General features: G+C 40.4%; 2 pseudogenes; both read right to left on the reverse strand.

The window, feature by feature from the left end:
- Window positions 1–462: 462 nt before the first annotated feature.
- On the reverse strand, window positions 463–1,555 carry LOC110578795 (annotated as a pseudogene).
- Window positions 1,556–18,705: 17,150 nt separating this feature from the next.
- Window positions 18,706–19,358, reverse strand: LOC110578729 (annotated as a pseudogene).
- Window positions 19,359–19,850: the final 492 nt, after the last annotated feature.

Genomic DNA, 19,850 nt, shown 5'->3' on the forward strand with positions numbered 1-19,850 from the left:
TATTTGAGAGAGAGAGCACAAGCAAGGGGAGAGGCAGAGGGAGAGTGAGAAGCAGACCCCCTGCTGAGCAGGGAGCCCAAAACAGGGCTCCATCCCAAGACCCTGGGATCACAACCTGAGCCAAAGGCAGATGCCCAACCCACTGAGCCACCCAGGTGCCTCTAGCTGCTTTATTTTCTTAGTGCCACTAAATATCTGGTCAGAAAGAGGCAACAAAATCTCTCATCTTGACCACCATTTTAAAATACAACATATAACAGTACTGTACCAAAAACACATTTTAAAACACTCTCGCTCCTGCTAAAGCTTCAGTTTGCAGCCATTTTTATGGAAAATTTCTAGTACGGAATATCCACTTAGAAAGAATTGCTCACTGGGACCCCAGTGTTCTCTTCAAAGATGCAGAGATCCTTTTTCAGTGCAATGTCAGACACCATACCTTTGTTCTTTCCTGGGTTTATTTCAAAGGTTTCCCAAGTTTGCTTCTACACCTTTATTTTTGTTTGTTTTGCTTATTTCTTTTAGTAAATTCTCCAGTAAGGCAAGTTGATAGCTATATAAATAATCATATGGATGAAAATGATAACACAGGCATAGCTGTACTTTCCCGTAGTGAGAAGAAATTGCAACAGCAGAACAGCAACTGGAACCCTCTATAGGAGGGACGTAGTTACATTTCCAGTACCAAAGAGGTCTGGGTAGAGAACCTTAGATTAAGTGGTGTTTTTGTTTGTTTGTTTATTTGTTTTTGGCAAAAAGGGATAGAAAGCTTCTTTTCCAGTGGAATTTCTGGAATTCCCTTCTTCTATGTTTAGGATTTCCATGCATCTTCCCAGCGCTAAGACTTCAGGGGTGGAAATGGGTACAGATGTGCATTTAAACCACATGAACAAATCTCAAGGTGTCTTTGCTCAGTGCACGCCCTGCCTCCATTCATGGTAGCCCTGCTTCACATCATACTTGCATCTTCCCCCATGTAAATGGTTCTTTAGGATCGTAGGTTGTGAGCAGCCATCTCAAGTTATCTAGTATGACATACATATCATCATCTGCTTTCATAAACCAATCAGCATATTCTAGACAATGATCATGAACATACTGGATGGCTTTAACTGTTTTCCAGTACAATTGGTCTCTGCCTACTTTGGTGTTTAATTCTCCAGTGGAAAGGTCTTTATTTTCTTCTGGGTTCATAAACTATGCTTTATTACAACAATGGATCCTTGTAGCTCTGATATATTTGGTCACTTGTTGTAGATTTTGAGGTCCTGTCACAACCCAGCAAAGAATTTTCACCTGATAGAGGTTTCCACGTCCAGTGAACTATGTTTCCATATTTATGATAACTAGCATCTGCACTCAACGTCATCTGCCCTTCTAGATGATTCTGGCCAGTGTCATCTGGATGTCTTACATGAGGGTAATTACTCAGAATGTTAGGCTGGATGTCACCCTGTTCTTCCAACAAAATACTAAATAACTGAGAACATAAGAAAAGTATGATTGCTGATCCAGAGAGTAAGGTTAAACAATGCAGCCAAGAATTTGAGGCCATTTCCTTAAGCAAGTTTTTGACTTGCTAGGGTGGGGAGACCAGAAGCAGTTGGCAGAGACAGCCCAGTGTGCTCCCACGCATGTGCTCTACTCTCCAGCATTATTTTTAATAATCCGTTTGTATGTGACATGTGTGTGGGATTCTGTTACTTTATGTGGGCATATACATCATTCGCATTACATTTGTTGCTCTGTAACAACTGTGAAAACTGTCAAGTTTATCATGTTGAATCAAAGTTGCTTGTGGCAATTTTTAGGGTTATTAAATATAATTATAAATATATATAAATTATAACTATAAATAAATATATATATAATATAAATATAAATAAATATGGGCTCAGATCATAAATGAGATTTAAAAAAATGGAATGGATTCCCCAAAAAATCAACTTGAAAACAAGGATAAGTCTGTTAGGAATGGACATTACAATGACTTTTTTTTTTTTAAAGATTTTATTTATTTATTTGACAGAGAGAGACACAGCGACAGAGGGAACACAAGCAGAGAGAGTGGGAGAGGGAGAAGCAGGCTTCCTGCGAAGCAGGGAGCCCCATGCGGGGCTGGATCCCAGGACCCTGGGATCGCGACCTGAGCTGAAGGCAGATGCTTAACCAACTGAGCCACCCAGGTGCCCCCATTACAATGACTTTTAATAAACATTAAAAATATGTAAATTAACTTTCTTTTTCAGTTTTATGTTCAGAAAAAGCTATTATAGGCTTAATAAAGACATTTTATTTTGAAGCATATTATCTTCTAAATTGATTTGTTTTGGCTTATGTCTCTGAAAATCATTTCTAGGTCTTCAGTTATTTAAATGTTAGAGTTGAGTTGATTATGGCGGTGGGAGAAGGGTGATAAATTTAAGGACCTTTCTTGTAAGGAATATTAAATATAGAGTCCCTCTCTGGGTGTTATTTTAATCCATTTAATGAGACAATGTAAAGAAGGTCACAGTTTTCAGAGGTATAAAAGTAAGCATGGTCTGCCTGCTTACACACCATAGCGCTGACTGCAGACAACCATATACACAATTAATTACGCAAACAAGTCAATCTGCCCGCAGTTATTAATCAACTGTTCTGTACCTAGCAGTGTGTTAGATGGTACATGATGCAGAATATTGGCCTTCCAGATACATGCTAATTTCTTGGGAACTATTTTGGGAAATAAAATAACAAAAGCTACTCAAGTTAAAGGCAACTGATATTTAAAAATCAATGTGCACTCATTATTTGGTTGTCAGCCATAACCAAACATCACTGCTCTATAGTTGTGCTTTCCACTGATTTCAGGAGGTGATTCACTTAACTTTACAAAGGGCCCTAAATCACAAACCTAACTGTCTAGTAACTTTGGGATGGGTAGATGATATTCAGATAGACAGAAAGACAAACAGAGGTATCTTCTTCTGGTTGTCTAAGAATATGGTTTTGAAGGATGTGGCTGCCTCACATACTTCCTTAAAAACAAAACAAACAATACAACAACACCAACAATAAACTGGCTATCCTCCTTAAAGAGAATGTTGTGCTTTAGCTTCCTTTTTAAACATTAGGATAAAAAAGTCTGACATTTGGATCAGTTTCAGGATTCCAAGAGGAAAGAGATGGCATGCTCAAATTAGGATATTTCGAGGAGGCTTTTATTTACAAAGAAAAGAAAAGAATTACCAGGGTAGAGCCAGGGTGTATGGAACCACAGGGGACAGAGCAGGAACCCAGCAGCAGCTGAGGTGTTACCAGTCCCAGATCTGAAAGGCAGAAGCACAGACGCGAACAGAAAGGAAGCTATGCAAGCATAACTGAGAGCAGAGATGCCAAGCAGGATCCATTTGTGACTGTCATTTCTCCTTCCTCCTGCAGAGGCTTGAAACATTTTAAAGTTGTCCTTCTCCTTCCCAGTAGATGAACTGGCATTTGAGGAGTTGAAAAGAGGATAAAGAAACAATTACTTTTTCCAGGATTTCACCGCTGCCACTGTTCTCTCCAAGGCCCCTACTGATCTGACACTCAATCCAATGGACACCTTTCTGCTCTCGTAGTTATCAGGAAACTCTCAGCTATCAGTGATAAAAATCCAGCTGAAATTGGCTTAGGAAAAAGGATAATTTGGGTCATATAATTGAAAAGTCTGAGTTTATAGCTTTTTCCCAATTGTTGTGAAATGACCTGGATGGTTACCATGCCGTCCCCGTGAGCACAGAGATAACTATCTGATGGTATTTGCCTGGATCATGTTTTAACTCTGGGGTTATTAGGGGGATTTACTCCAACCAGGGCACACGAACCAAAAGTAGAGGAAGCATGGCTCCCCACAGCAAAGTTAGAGTGTCTTTGCCAGAAGAAGGGACAATCCATTATAATCCACTACAGTTGTTAGCTGCTTGTCTTACTTGTCAGAAATATTTGGCATAGATGGCCCCTTTATGAAATACTTTTTCCTTGCCTTCCTTGACATTATTTAACTTTTTGACCACCTTGGGCCATTTCTATCAGACTCCTTATAGGATGTACTCTTGGTAGTTCATTACACTCGTGTCCAGATTTGTTCAGACCCACCTCTCTCCTCAGTCATGGCAGCTTACCCTGGTCTCAGGCTAGATAAGCCCAGTGGTGGCTCACATTCTAGCGTTTGTAAAGTCCTGGCTTCTGCTGCCATTGTTTTGTCACCTTTACCATCTTCTGGTCTTTGCTTCCAGCAGGGACAAGGGCCTGACTTCTGCAGAGCCTGTACAGTGCCTACGATGGGGAAGCTGCAGCAGCTCCAGCACCCAAATTGAATCTGGTGGAACCCTAATGGCTCAGGCTTCCTCAGCAGGTGCTTAAGAGGACAAGGTAATGAAACCTGGAAATGTGGAGGCAAACTTTGATCCATAAGACACGGGAAATGGGAAAAACCTAGCAGATAAATTGTTTGCCCTTTCTTACCCTGAAACAAAAAACCCCTTTCATGGGCTTCATATGACCTTTCTGGAGAAATCCTGCATGAACAGGTATGTGACTATGTTATCCTGTGAGGCTGTGGCTAGTTTGGCAATGCATTACCTTTTATCTGCTTTCCCTCGTTCCTAGACTTGTGTTTTTATCCACCTTGCACTCGTCCAGGCATGGCACCTTACAGAAATATCAGCACACAGCTTTGTCTCAACATTTACTTCTCAGAGAAATTGGCATAAGATATAGGACTGTCTTTCTTTGCCCATCATGCAAATTTGGTATTCACTGGGGGTACTTCTCAGGTCCTCTCCATTCCTCACAACCCACATTCTGCCTGGGGGGTCTCCTCCACTCTCATGATTGGAATCATTGAGGACTCCTAGATCTCCATCCTAGGCTTCGCTCCTGAGTTCCAGAACCAGATCCAAACGAACATCACTACTCAGATGCTCTGCAGGTATTCAAACACAATATGTCCACATGTCCAAAACTTAAGTAATTGAATCTCACACTTGTTACTCCAAATTGGTTGTGCTTTGACATTTCATATCTTGTGAATGACATCTTCATACAGTCAGTTGCCTAAGTTAGAAATCAGAATCGTTGCTGACTACTTACTTCCCACTCTGTACACCCTGTCTCTCCCCAGGCCTTGGCACTTTATCTCCAAAGGGCACCTTGGTCTCATCCAACTTCATCTCCACTGTCACAGCATGTCCAAGCCTTTCCTTATTTCTCCTGCAGTTCTCCAGCCCATTCTTTAGAGAGTGACCCTTGTAAAACACATCTCAAAGGCTTTCCTTTGTTCTTACATTTTCCTTAGTGTTATGTAGTCTGGATCTATTGTTTTATGCCTGCATATCTTTCCAGCTACCTTTCCTGTCCTTGTGAAATCTAGGCTCCGGCTCTATTGATTTTTTTCCCTCATAGTCCCATGATCTATCTCACCTCTGAGTCTTCACATAAGCTATTTTCTATGCTTGAAATGGCCTTCCCTCTCCTTTTCACTTTGTTGACTTCTATTCATCTTTCAGGTCTCAGCCTACATATCACTTTCTTCAGGAAGCCCTCCCAGATCTCCTTTTCCATTACTTCATGAGAATGGTTCTTGCTATAGATTCCATGGTCCCCTGTATGTCTGCTCTCATTGCTCTACAGCATTTAATCAGAGAGATTCACTGTCCTTCTCCTTTGTGTATAGGGATGGGGCCTCTGTCTACCTTGTCCATAACTGCTTCCCCTAAAACCTGGCATGATGACTGACACATAGTAATTGCTTAAATATATATTGAAAAAATAAAAAGAGAGTCAACACAAAAACCTAGTTCAAAATCATTTTTCTGATAGCAGGTTTCTGGAATTTTAGAAAACTAATGTGGATAGTCTTGCCTTTTTAGATTATTTTAGAAGCTCTCCTTACAAAATGACAGCAGATGGCATTTTTTTAAAATGTTTTTTATTTATTTATTCATGAGAGTCAGAGAGAGAGAGAGAGAGGCAGAGGCAGAGGGAGAAGCAGACTCCCCACCTAGCAGGGAGCCCGATGCGGGACTCGATCCCAGGACCCCGGGATCATGACCTGAGCCGAAGGCAGACGCTTAACCATCTGAGCCACCCAGGCACCCAGCAGATGGTATTTTAATGATTTTGAAGACACTGAACTCTAAGGTAAAACGTGCTATCACCCATTCTAAGAAATAACACCACTGAGATGTGGATGCAATTCCTATTACATATTTCAAAGCTTCTCTGGTTTCTGTTTTGAATGCTGGATTCAACAAAATATAGTGTGTAATGCCCATCACCTTTAAAAAAGTTTTTAAGAATGGGTTTCACAGCAAGTGAGTGATGAAGCACTTGGGGTGCACTGCCTGCCAGGATAGACTGTCACCATGCAGATGTTCCCAGGACACACACTGCATTCTTGCACACTTATGTCTCTCAGTGTTAACAATCAATTGCTATGCTTGATCATGGTCCTCTTTGGGTTTTTAATGTCATGATTGAAGTTGAGTAGGTTTAATCCATTATTGTGATTTTAAAAAAGTTTTTGGAGAGGAGGAGCAAGATGGCGGAGGAGTAGGAGACCTAAATTTCGTCTGGTCCCAGGAATTCAGCTAGATAGGGATCAAACCATTCTGAACACCTACGAACTCAACAGGAGATCAAAGAAAAGAATAGCAGCAACTCTCTGAACAGAAAAGCGACCACTTTCTGGAAGGTAGGACGTGTGGAGGAGTGAATCCGAGGCGATATTCGGGACTATAGATGGTGGGGGAGGTGGCCTCCATTGGCCACTCTGGCAAGTGATAGAGCAGCAGAGCACAAAATCAGAACTTTTAGAAATCTGCTCCTCTGAGGGACGTCGCTCCAGTGGCTAAGCGGGGGTGGAACCCTCGTGGGACAGTGTGGTCTCAGGACCCTTGGGGTCACAGAAAGACCAGGGGTGACTGAGTGCGGCAGAGCTCCCAGGTATCAGAGTGGGGAAGCCGGCTGCAGAGACGGAGCCAAGGAGTGGGCTCTCGGCTCAGGGTTGCCATAAACCGTGATCCGTGGCACAGTCGGGCCACTGCTCTTCCAGCAGGGACCCAACAAGCAGCAGATCCAGGGAGACTCCCCTTTCTCCCCCTGGGAGGAGCGGCACGGGAGCGCACCACAGGGATCTGCTGGGTTTGGAGACTCCACACGGGGTCAGGTGCCAGAGATAGAAACGCTTGGTCACAGGCCAGGTGAGCACGGAGTGTGGCCAGAGACTGGGGAGACGGGAGTGACTGACTGCTTTTCTCTGGGGGCTCTGAGGAGTGGGGCCCTGAGTTCTCGGTTCCTCCGAGCCGGAGACTGGGAGGCCGCCATTTCACTCTCGTCCTCCAAAGCTCTATGGAAAGCTTGCAGGGAACAAAAGCTCCTGAGAGCAAACCCGAGCAGATTACTTAGCCCCGACCAGCAAGGGAGGGGCAATTCCACCTCCGGCAAAGACATTTGGGAACCATGGCAACAGGCCCCGCCCCCAGAAGATCAGCAAGAACAGCCAGCCAAGACCAAGTTTACTGATCAATGAGAACAGCAGAACTCCAGCGCTAGGGGAATAATGCACATAGAATTCATGGCTTTATTTCCATGATACTTTAATCTTTCAAAGTTAATTTTTTTTAACTTTCTTTCTCATTTTTTTTTGAATTTTTCTTTTTCCCTTTTTCAACCAACATCTTATCAATCCCTTTTTTAAAAAATCTTTTTTATTTTTCACTTTTAGAGTCATGTTCTATCCCTTCATAGTAGTTAACCTTATTTTTGGTATATACATAAGTTGTTCTCTCTTTAAAATTTTGGGATACAGTTTCTTCTAACAGACCAAAATATACCCTAAATCTCTAGTGTATGGCTTTGTTCCAGTCTCCTACCTGATCACATTCTCTCCCCACCCTTTTTTTTTTAATTCCTCTTCTTTTTTTAACCAACTTCTTATCTTATCAATTCCTTTTATAAAATCTTTTATCATTTTCATCTTTACAGTCATATTCCATCCCTTCATCGTGTTTACCCTTATTTTTGTACATATATAAATTTTTCTTTCTTTAAAATTTTGGGAGGCACTTTCTTTTAACAGACCAAAATACCCCCAAAATCTAGTGTGTGGCACTGTCTATTCACCAGCCTGATCATATTTGATCATATTCTTTTTTTTTTCTTTTTTCTTTCTTTCCCTTTCTTTTCCCCCAGTTTCAGGTCTTTTCTGATTTGTTTAGTGTATATTTTTCTGGGGTCGTTGTTACCCTGTTAGCATTTTGTTCTTTCATTTATCTATTCTCCTCTGGACAAAATGACAAGACAGAAAAAATCACCTCAGAAAAAAAGAACAAGAGGCAGTACCAACTGCCAGGGACCTAACCAATACAGACATTAGTAAGATGTCGGAACTAGAGTTCAGAATGACGATTATAAAGATACTAGCTGGGCTTGAAAAAAGCATGGAAGATACTAGAGAAACCCTTTCTGGAGAAATAAAAGAACTAAAATCTAACCAAGTAGAAATCAAAAAGGCTATTAATGAGGTGCAATAAAAAATGGAAGCTCTAACTGATAGGATAAATGAGGCAGAAGAGAGAATTAGTGATAGAGAAGACCAAATGATGGAGAATAAAGAAGCTGAGAAAAAGAGAGATAAACAACTACTGGATCACGAGGGCAGAATTTGAGAGATAAGTGATACCATAAGATGAAACAATATTAGAATAATTGGGATCCCAGAAGAAGAAGAGAGAGAGGGGCAGAAGGTATATTGGAGCAAATTATAGCAGAGAACTTCCCTAATTTGGGGAAGGGAATAGGCATCAAAATCCAGGAGGCACAGAGAACCCCCCTCAAAATCAATAAAAATAGGTCAACCCCAACATCTAATAGTAAAACTTACGAGTCTCATAGACAAAGAGAAAATCTTGAAAGCAGCTCGGGACAAGAGGTCTGTAACCTACAATGGTAGAAACATTAGATTGGCAAGATTGGCAAGGCCAGAAAGGACTGCCATGATATATTCAGAGCACTAAACGAGAAAAATATGCAGCCAAGAATACATATCCAGCTAGGCTGTCAGTGAAAATAGAAGGAGAGATAAAAAGCTTCCAGGACAAACAAAAACTAAAAGAATTTGCAAACACGAAACCAGCCATACAAGAAATATTGAAAGGGGTCCTCTAAGCAAAGAGAGAGCCTAAAAGTAACATAAACCAGAAAGGAAGAGAGACAATATACGGTAACAGTCACCTTATAGGCAATACAATGGCACTAAATCCATATCTTTCAATAGTTACCCTGAATGTAAATGGGCTAAATGCCCCAATCAAAAGACACAGGCTATCAGATTGGATAAAAAAACAAGACCCATTGATATGCTGTCTGCAAGAGACTCAAATTTAGATGCAAAGACACCTCCAAATGAAAATGAGGGCGTGGAAAACCATTTACCATGCTAATGGACATCAAAAGAAAGCTGTAGTGGCAATCCTTATATCAGACAAATTAGATTTTAAACCAAAGACTATAATAAGAGATGAGGAAGGACACTATATCATACTTAAAGGATCTATCCAACAAGAAGATCTAACAATTGTAAATATCTATGCCCCTAACATGGGAGCAGCCAATTATATAAGCCAATTAATAACAAAATCAAAGAAACATATCAACAACAATACAATAATAGTAGGGGACTTTAACACCCCCCTCACTGAAGTGGACAGATCATCTAAGCAAAAGATCAACAAGGAAATAAAGACTTTAAATGACACACTGGACCAAATGGACTTCACAGATATATTCAGAACATTCCATCCCAAAGCAACAGAATACACATTCTTCTCTAGTGCCCATGGAACATTCTCCAGAATAGATCACATCCTAGGCCAAAAAATCAGGTCTCAACAGGTACCAAAAGATTGGGATCATTCCCTGCACATTTTTGGACCACAGTGCTTTGAAACTAGAACTCAATCACAAGAGGAAAGTTGGAAAGAACTCAAATACCTGGAGGCTAAAGAGCATCCTACTAAAGAATGAATGGGTCAACCAGGAAATTAAAGAAGAATTAAAAAAGTTCATGGAAACCAATGAAAATGAAAACACAACTATTCAAAATCTTTGGGATGCAGCAAAGGCGGTCCTAAGACTAAAGTATATAGCAATACAAGCCTTTCTCAAGAAACAAGAAAGGTCTCAAATACACAACCTAACCCTACACCTAAAGGAGCTGGAGAAAGAATAGCAAATAAAGCCTAAACCAGCAGGAGAAGAGAAATAATAAAGATCAGAGCAGAAATCAATGAAATAGAAACTAAAAGAAGAGTAGAACAGATCAACGAAACTAGGAGCTGGTTCTTTGAAAGAATTAATAAGATTGATAAACCCCTGGACAGACATATCAAAAAGAAAAGAGAAATGACCCAAATAAATAAAATAATGAATGAAAGAGGAGAGATCACAACCAACACCAAAGAAATACAAACGATTATAAGAACATAGTATGAGCAATTATATGCCAGCCAATTAGATAATCTGGAAGAAATAGATGCATTCCTAGAGATGTACCAACTACCAAAACTGAACCAGGAAGAAATAGAAAACCTGAACAGACCCATAACCACTAAGGAAATTGAAGCAGTAATCAAAAACCTCCCAACAAACAAGAGCCCAGGGCCAGATGGCTTCCCAGGGGAATTCTACCAAACATTTAAGGAAGAACTAATACCCATTCTTCTGAAACTGTTCCAAAAAATAGACATGGAAGGAAAACTTCCAAATTCATTTTATGAGGCCAGCATTACCTTGATCCCAAAACCAGACAAAGACCCCATCAAAAAGGAGAATTACAGACCAATATCCCTGATGAACATGGATGCAAAAATTCTCACCAAAATACTAGCCAGTAGGATCCAACAGTACATTAAAAGGATTATTCAGCATGACCAAGTGGGATTTATTCCTGGGCTGCAAGGTTGGTTCAACATCCGCAAATCAATCAATGTGACATAATACATTAATAAAAGAACAAGAACCATACGATCCTCTTAATAGATGCAGAAAAAGTACAGCATCCTTTCTTGATTAAAACTCTTCACAGTGTAGGGATAGAGGTACATACCTCAGTATCATAAAAGCCATCTATGCAAAACCCACAGCGAATATCATTCTCAATAGGGAAAAACTGAGAGCTTTCCCCCTAAGGTCAGGAATGCGGCAGGGATGTCCACTATCACCACTGCTATTCAACATAGTACTAGAAATCCTATTCACAGCAATCAGAAAACAAAAAGAAATAAAAGGCATCCGAATCGGCAAAGAAGAAGTCAAACTCTGACTTTTTGCAGATGATATGATACTTTACGTGGAAAACCCAGAAGACTCCACCCCAAAACTGCTAGAACTCATACAGGAATTCAGTAAAGTGGCAGGATATAAAATCAATGCACAGAAATCAGTGGCATTTCCATACACCAACAATAAGACAGAAAAAGAGAAATTAAGGAGTTCCCATTTTCCTCACTGAAGCATGGTTGCATGCTTATTGTGGCTGAGCATTCCCTATGCATCCTCACACCTAAACACTGGGCCTCTTTGGCCACTAACTCTAAGGACCTGCTCTGTGGCTGCCAGCCATTTCCCCGTATGGGTTTAAAAGCACAGATAAGTGGAATTAAGTGGAAATAACTCATTCAAAAGAGGGCTCCGAAAAAATTTGTGAGATTTGTGGCACAGGGGAAGGTTATACCTAGAGTTTTTTTTAAAAATTATTAGTCCTCCTATGTATTTCCATGAAGGTAATCCCATGATTTCCCTATTTAGAAGTGATCTCTTCTTGGATTTGCACTGTATTCTATCCTGGAAACATTTCCCTGTGCTTGGGAACTTAGTGCCAAGATTAGCCTTTAACTGACACTGATGCAGTTTTCCCGAATGCCAGCTATCCTCGGACTGGCTTATCTATGACAAGCCTTCAGAGAGCAAACATGGTACAAAGCATTCGTGGGCTTCCGAGAACATTGTTGTTATTGTGACTAGGTATTTCATGGCTAATCTCTTAGCAACAAAGACCCATCCACGGGAATGAGGCAGCTTCTTTTAAGCAAAGTTCAGCTGGCCTGACAATTACTTTAATCACCTTCCTGTTTTGTAGGTGCAGCACTACTGCATAACTTGATGAACGGTAGTCAAAAAAATGCAATAAGTATTTCAGGTATTCTCTAAAACCATTAGCATAACTGCATAATCTTATTTGGGGATTTCTTTCATCTAGAAAATAAAGCTGTTCTCTTCAATCCTACGGCAAAGTCTATGGCTTTTTCTACCATGTTGTTGGGAGTTAGAAAAATTTGGAGGACTGTGAGGGAACATTCAAAGGAAGTAAATTAGAAACAGTCGCAGGGATGCTTCTGCATGCTCTAGACCAAGTTTGATGGACAGAAAACATATCTAACTTGGACTGCCTCAGGGATCTTCAGAAGGGACCCACTGGATTCCTTTGTTGACACAAGTCAGCATACAAAAGAATACAAAAGCAACCAGAAGAAAATCACAGCATCTTGCCATAACCAAATCTAATTCCCTACTTCCCCTGCATCCATAGTTCCTTCCTTCTCTCTTTTGAATATCTCTGTGCCTGAATCAAATCCCTCAACTTGTTCTTTAGACTTCATCATCTCTAGTTCACTCAAGACCACCTCCGCAATTGTCCCCTCTCTCTTCCAAAAATCATTTTTTTTCTCCCAACTGGATCATTCCCATTGACATACTTTCTATATTTCAATAAACAAAACAAAAAATCCAACGCTCCCCTGAATGTTTACCTTTCCTCAGTTACTACTTTGTTTTTCTACTTACCTTGGTAACAAAACTGGGAACATGGTCTCCAAATCCTTCTCTTCCATTCCTCCTTCCATATAGTGTTAGGGAGTGCCACTCCTCACCTGACCGTGACAGGGTTCCTGTTGAAGACAGCAGAGATTTCTGTTCTGTCAAAACCAGTGGTCATTTCTCCCTCCTTATCTTATTATAATTCTCAGTAGCATTTGGCCTGGTTCACCACATCTCTCATTCTTAGAACATTTTTTCTCTTTGATAACATCACTCTCCTTGCTTTTCTTATACTTCACTTTCTTACTCTTTTTGACATCTTTTGGTGGCTTCCCTCTCTCTGACCAGCCGTTTGCATGCTAGAATTCCCAGGTCCAGCCATGTTCTCTTTCTCTTTTCTCTCTCCCCTCAGGTCATAGGTGATCTCATCCAGTCCCTTGGCTTTAAATACCATCTTAAATAGGAAGTGTGCAAGTCTGATTGAGAGTTTTTCCTGCCTCCAGAGGTGGCAGAACAGTGCAGAGATTTTAGCTGACAGCACACTGATGCAAACAAAGTAGTTAATGTCTCCAGGGCCAGTTCTAAGCAAGGCTAGTTATGGTATGAGATTGCTCCATCCTACAGGGACAAGAGGGTTAGAATCACCTAAGCCTAGGGCACCTGGGTGGCTCGGTCCGTTAAGCACTCAACTCTTGATTTTTGGCTCTGGTCATGACCTCAGGGTCGAGAGATAGAGCCTGCATGGAGGCCAGCGCCTAGCCCTTTGTGGGCTATGTACTCAGCAGGGAGTCTGCTTGAGATTCTCTCCCTTTCCCTCTGCCCCTCCCCATGCTCATGCTCTCTCTCTCTCTCTCTCTCAAATAAATAAATAAAATGTTAAAAAAAATCACTTAAGCATTAAGAGATTTCCAAAGAGAAGGAAAAATGAGGAAGAAAATGAGAGGAATGTGGGGATAAGGGGACATCCAAGATCCTTCATATACATTATTGGGAATCTGAATCATTGGTGATTGATTGCCTCTGTTGGGGAAGTGGTTTTACTTTAGGTAAACTGGCCAGATAGCATTTGATTGTGGAGTGAGGTAGAATCAGTAGCATTTGACAAGCAGCCTGGAATTGGGCCACTTTCTTTTTCCCCCAAAGATTGATTATTTATTTATTTATTCCTGTATTTATTTATGAGAGAGGGCGTGTGTGTGGGCGTGAGTGAGGGAAGGGGCAGATGGGGAGGTCAGGGGAGAGGGAGAGAGAGAATCTCAAGCCAAACTCCATGCTTAGCAGGGAGCCCGATGTGGAGCTCAATTTCATGACCCTGAGATCATGACCTGAGCTGAAACAAGAGTTGGTTGCTCAATACATTGAGTCATCCAGGTGCCTGGGGCCACCTTTTGTAATAATTATTTACTTGGGGATTGGCTTGAGAAAAAGAAATAGTATCAGAAATATTAATAAGTGTTGCTGCTTTTGGCAATCAGAGCCTGGTCATACACCACTCTATATAGCTCTGCTCTATCTATTATCTATTAAATCTGTGACTGTGAGGGTTAGCCAGGTGCACTTACCTGTAGAGCAGAAGATCCTCTCAGGCAACTTAGAGGATATCCCCTTTGCACCCAGGATACAATTGACACAAGGGTGATACATTTCATAGCCTATCTCACCTCTATCTGACTCTGTGTCTCATTTCCACTTACCCTCCCCTTACCTCTGGCCCCTGGAATGCAGGTGTGGAAGACCTAAATATATAACCATGGATTCATATTTATTATATTTATTTGTATTTATTTACATATTTATTTTTATTTATATTTATATATTTATTTGTATTTATTTTTATATTTATGTATATTTTAAAATATGCATATTTCACCCTGTAGAAACCGGACCCTTCCACTGTGCATTCTCGTTCCTCACCTCCTCTTTCTGTTTCTTACCACCATGTTTGAGACTTTAAGACCTTGATCCCAGGCCCCAGAATGACTCCCTCAACCCTTGAATTTCAACCTTTGGAAGGTCTCTTTCTGTCCTATTATATGCATTGTCATGCACCTTAATCCTCTAGAATGCATTCACCATGGACTCTCATGAATTACAGGATTTCCGCCCTTTGTAGAAACAGAAAGACCTGGAAGTCCATCTAGGCTCAAAAAACAAGAATCCAAAGAACAAGAAGAGTGGACACGGAGGATTCCTTTTGATGGACCACAAATGCAACTCTGAAGAACACTTTCTGTGAGGTCTGCTACTTGTTGATGTCTTTATTTCCTTTCTATGCAGGAAACTCTGGCTTTCATGTCCATTGCTCATTCATTCCACTGCGATCTTAACAGTGTCTTCCTACTAGAGCTTTCCTGTGGGGTAGGACATGGGTAGAAACCACCTGGTCCAGCAGGGTTGGCTGAGATAGGAAGCTCATTTGCATGCATATTCTATTTCAAGAGAGCCAGGTCTCTCTTTCTAAAGCTTGCTTGTCACATGTAGCAAACAGGTGACAATTACTAGGAAACTTTGAGCAGTCTCAGAGGTGCTCTTCAAAGACTCCTACCCATGAAAGAGGAAATATACTTGTTTTATGTCTGGTTTTGTCTGCTACTTAATTTTTTTCATTAAAATATTCTTCACTAGAATAAGAAACTTTAAGCAATACTTTCCCAATAAAGTACTGAAATTTAATTTTATTTTTTAAAAAAACCTTGATTTCTGTTGGTGTATGCATGAAATAGGAAATTCTACATTTTTAAATAAAATATAAAGAATATAGTTCATTATAAATAATCATATTTTCTTTTTTTAAAAGATTTTATTTATTTATTTGACAGAGAGAGCCACAGTGAAAGAGGGAACACAAGCAGGGGGAGTGGGAGAGGGAGAAGCAGGTTTCCCACTGAGCAGGGAGCCTGATGTGGGGCTCGATCCCAGGACCCCGGGACCACAACCTGAGACAAAGGCAGATGCTTAACAACTGAGCCACCCAGGCGCCCAGAAATAATCATATTTTCTTAAAAAAGTGTAAGAGTATAGTTTTTATGTTTCTGTAATGCAGCAATGAGATTTGCTAACAGTTGTGTAGTTTACCAGCAATAGTTATTATCATCGTCCTCTACGAATTTAAAATTTACATACTTAGTTCTCTCTTGCCGTCCTTTGTAGCAGAATTTATATCATGGCATAGTTTCCTCTCATTTAGGAAATCAATGCACTGAAAAATGTACAAAAAATTTATTTCTCTAGCACTTGTTAGCCACGCTTTTACAAATGCAATCTAGTGTATGAGAAAGGTCCTGGAGAAGATAAAGCATTCAATCAGTGTCAATGAAGTTACAGAAGGACACTGACCAAAATATTGTCACGTGGGCAGCTACGATTTACCAATTTAATATCTTAAATTTACATATGCTCAATTTATATTGAGTATTTACATATACTTACATTTAGTCCTAAAGAGAGGGTTTTATATTCAAGCTGAGACTTTTCTTTGAACTGCTAAGGACATGACTTTTTAAAATTTCTGAGAGATTTATACTTTAAAAGTTGGTGGTTACTACTGCATATTTCATCTTTTTAAAAAGATTTTATCTATTTATTTGAGAGACAGCAAGAGAGAGAAGGATCACAGAGGGAGAGGGAGACGCAGACTTGCCGCTGAGCTGGCCGGAGAGCCTGATGTGGGGCTTGATCCCAGGTCCCCGAGATCATGACCTGAGCAGAAGGCAGAATCTTAACCGACTGAGCCACGCAGGCGCCCCTGCATATTTCATCTTTTGAGGGCAGAAAGATGTTTCCTCTAGTACTACTTGGCAGGGAAGGACAGAATCATAGGATGAGCATGTGTTTGCACATGTGTGTTTGCATGTCAGTGTGTGTGCATGTGAATTCTTGTGTGGCTTTAGATGCTAAATTATTTGAATCTGGAGTTGGTAATAGAAACACAGAACACACACACAAAATCCAAAAAGTAATTACTTGGAGAATCAGAAGAACAGGAATGTATATCTTTAGAAATCATTTTTTTTAATTTCTAAAATATTGTATAATAAGAGCAATAAAGATTGTGTAATAAACTTCCTCCTTCAAATAATGCCCAGAGCAACCCTGTGAGGTTTAAACTCATTTTTACAGAAGCAGAAACTGAAGCAGAGTGAGGTTAGGGGGCTTGCTTAGTCAGCCAGCTGTTGGGCCACAGAGTGAGGGTCTGCGGTCAGGAGGAGCAGGCTGCCAACTCCATACTGCAGCTCTGCACATATTGTCTGAGAATCCTGTAGGAGCTGTCCTGTTCTGTCCCTGTAGCGCACAGCCATTCAACCTCGGGCCCTTGGCCTCCCCCTCCGCAGAATGACCTAGAGATGGAACACTTCCCCTCAGGTAGGAAAAACCTGACAAGGATGTGTTTTAATTAAGTTTGAGTAAAATTTCCATTCCAGAAAGGGTGTGAATTTATTCTCTTTCATAATTCTTCAGGGCCATTGATAGCCTATCTTATAATTAAAGATTTTGTACCAAAATTGTATTAGTGGATACTTGGCTCTTCAAACTCATTTCAATCTAAGAATATATTTTCAAACCTACAGAACTGAAAAGAGTAAAGCACCTTAAAATTCATGTTGATATACTCAAAAGGAAACTTGGTATTTTCACTTAAAACCTTGGCTCAGCATTTCACAGTGTATTTTCGGGGGAAACACTAGTGTTTCCTGAGTACATTTCTAATAGGAATTCCTAATAAGGAAAAAAAAATTCTAACACTATATTATACTATACACACATACATGTGTACAAACATATATATATAAAATGCAAAAACTAAAAATTTATTATTTAAAAATTTGTATGATGACTTGTTTTTAAGAAAAAGGGTATTGTGTCTGTGAAAGGAGCATCACCTGAAAGATGCTCTGATAAAGAAAGCTCAGTTTCCTGGGCATGAACTATAAGCAGCCTTTCTAGCATGTTCTATGAGTGGCTCTGTGCTTGTCTTTTCAGTGTTCTGTGCTTCCATATCCATGATTATATAACCATGTTAGCCATCTGACATATAATTTAAGATGTGACTGTGACTTTATTTGATGTCTTCTCTGTGCCAACCACTTGCTATGTCCCAGGATTATAAAGACAAATAGGACGTTGAAACTGCCTGTAGAAGCTTGGCAACCGGTCAGAGACAGTGAGCCAATCTGTGCTAGAGCATAGCATCCCCCATGTTGACATACAGGCACAGGAAAAGTGATGCTTGAATGGAATTTGGAAGGTTAAGACATTAAGCATGGAAGAGGTGCAGGCTAATGCTAAAGAAGCTAACATTCTCCTCTGAAAGGACTTATTTTTTTTCCATGTAAACCTTTTGTTTTAATAGATAAGACCTAGTCATGGCTTAGATTTTAAATCACATTTACAGATAAGGAACGCTTCTAGGCCCAGACAGGTTAACAGCGAAGCTACTAGTGCTGGCAGGAATGCATGCCCCCCATGCATTTGAAGCCTAAAGAGCAGAGACTGAATGTCAGAGAACACCATACACATCACCCTCTAGGCTCGAGAACTGACAGCAGAAGACGAGAGGAAGAGCAGAGCCTCGGGGAAGCGCTGGTAACCACCATCTGACACCTTCACCTTCATGCTACAGAAGCAAATGAAAGTTGTGCTACTTTTAGATAAGCTAAGAAGGAGGTTTCCTGATCATAGTACGTGAAGCTTTCTCTCATGTTAACAATTAGGCCAAGGGCATTAGCTACAGAGAGGATCCACTGATAAATACAGAATATTAGAACAGCGAAGAGGAAGCCACACAGATATCTTGTTTCTTCAAATATCAGAAACTTCCGCATTACAGCAGGAGAGCAGTGGATGAACTCCACCTCGCCCAAAGGTTTAGTCCAAAAACTTCCTGTTGGCATGTGCACCAAATAAGGCTCCCCGTACTTCTGGCATCATCTGCTGGGCTATGAGATCCAGCCGGCTTTCTAGGGTATTGGAAACTTTTATTTTACGATCCCCGTTGTAGATCTCAACTCCACCAGCTATTTCTTCAGGCAGGTAGGCCTCCTGATCAATTTGGACATCAACATCTATTTTGGTGGCAATTTTGTACATAGGAATTGTTTTTTGCACTGCAGCCTTTACCAAAGGGAAATTCTGCTTCCTGCAATGAATAATCATTCGGGGCTCCAACAATTGGTACAAACCCTGGAGGACCAGTCCATCCAGCAGCACTTGGTACCTGGTTGTATCTTTTAACACTTTGCTGAGTCTCTGTTTTGCTTCATTTAGTAGGTCTGTAATAAGGTCATCTCTTGCTCTGAGGACTTTGAGCCTTGCTTGATTCATCAAATTAGACATCTGAATTTTCTTCTCATAGTATTCCATAATCTTCAGTCTTTGGGTTTGTACAAGATGGCCTTTCTCAATGTTGAACTCTTCCTCTGCTTCACATTTATTTCCTCTGCTTTCTCATTGGCTTCTTGTTCAATAAAAGCCATCATATGCTTAATCTGCTTTTGCACGTCAGCATCGCTGAGGGCCATGGTGAAAGCTGTGCTAGGCCGGAGGCCCACTGGCTCTAGCTTAGGTTGGAAGGGGGCAGTGGAAGGAAGGGGAAAAGAAATCCAGCCTGAAAGGACATCTTTTTTATATTATGCCTACTCCATATCTTTAAGGAAAAAATAAACAATAAAGCTATATGGTTTCACTGATTAGTCTCAACCGTCAAATTTTTAAAAAGAATTTTAGAATACTTTTCTACTTGTAATAATTTTGAATATATTTATTATTTTTAGGGACTAAAATGGTCTAACGGTAATGGAAGTCTAAGGTTTATTAACAATGGTTGTAGATGCTAGGTATTATATTATTAAATCTACTTGAGAAAAATGAACGAAATTGCCAATTGCCATTCCAAAACCATGCTGGGCTTTTACCTAATATAACATGGGTATGCCAGTAATGTATAACCTGAAATCTGTCATGGAAAGCCCTGCATGGCAAAATAAAAAATGTCAGCTGAGACATTTTAGAGT

Source organism: Neomonachus schauinslandi, unplaced genomic scaffold, assembly GCF_002201575.2.
Source record: "Neomonachus schauinslandi unplaced genomic scaffold, ASM220157v2 HiC_scaffold_129, whole genome shotgun sequence".
NCBI lineage: Eukaryota > Metazoa > Chordata > Mammalia > Carnivora > Phocidae > Neomonachus > Neomonachus schauinslandi.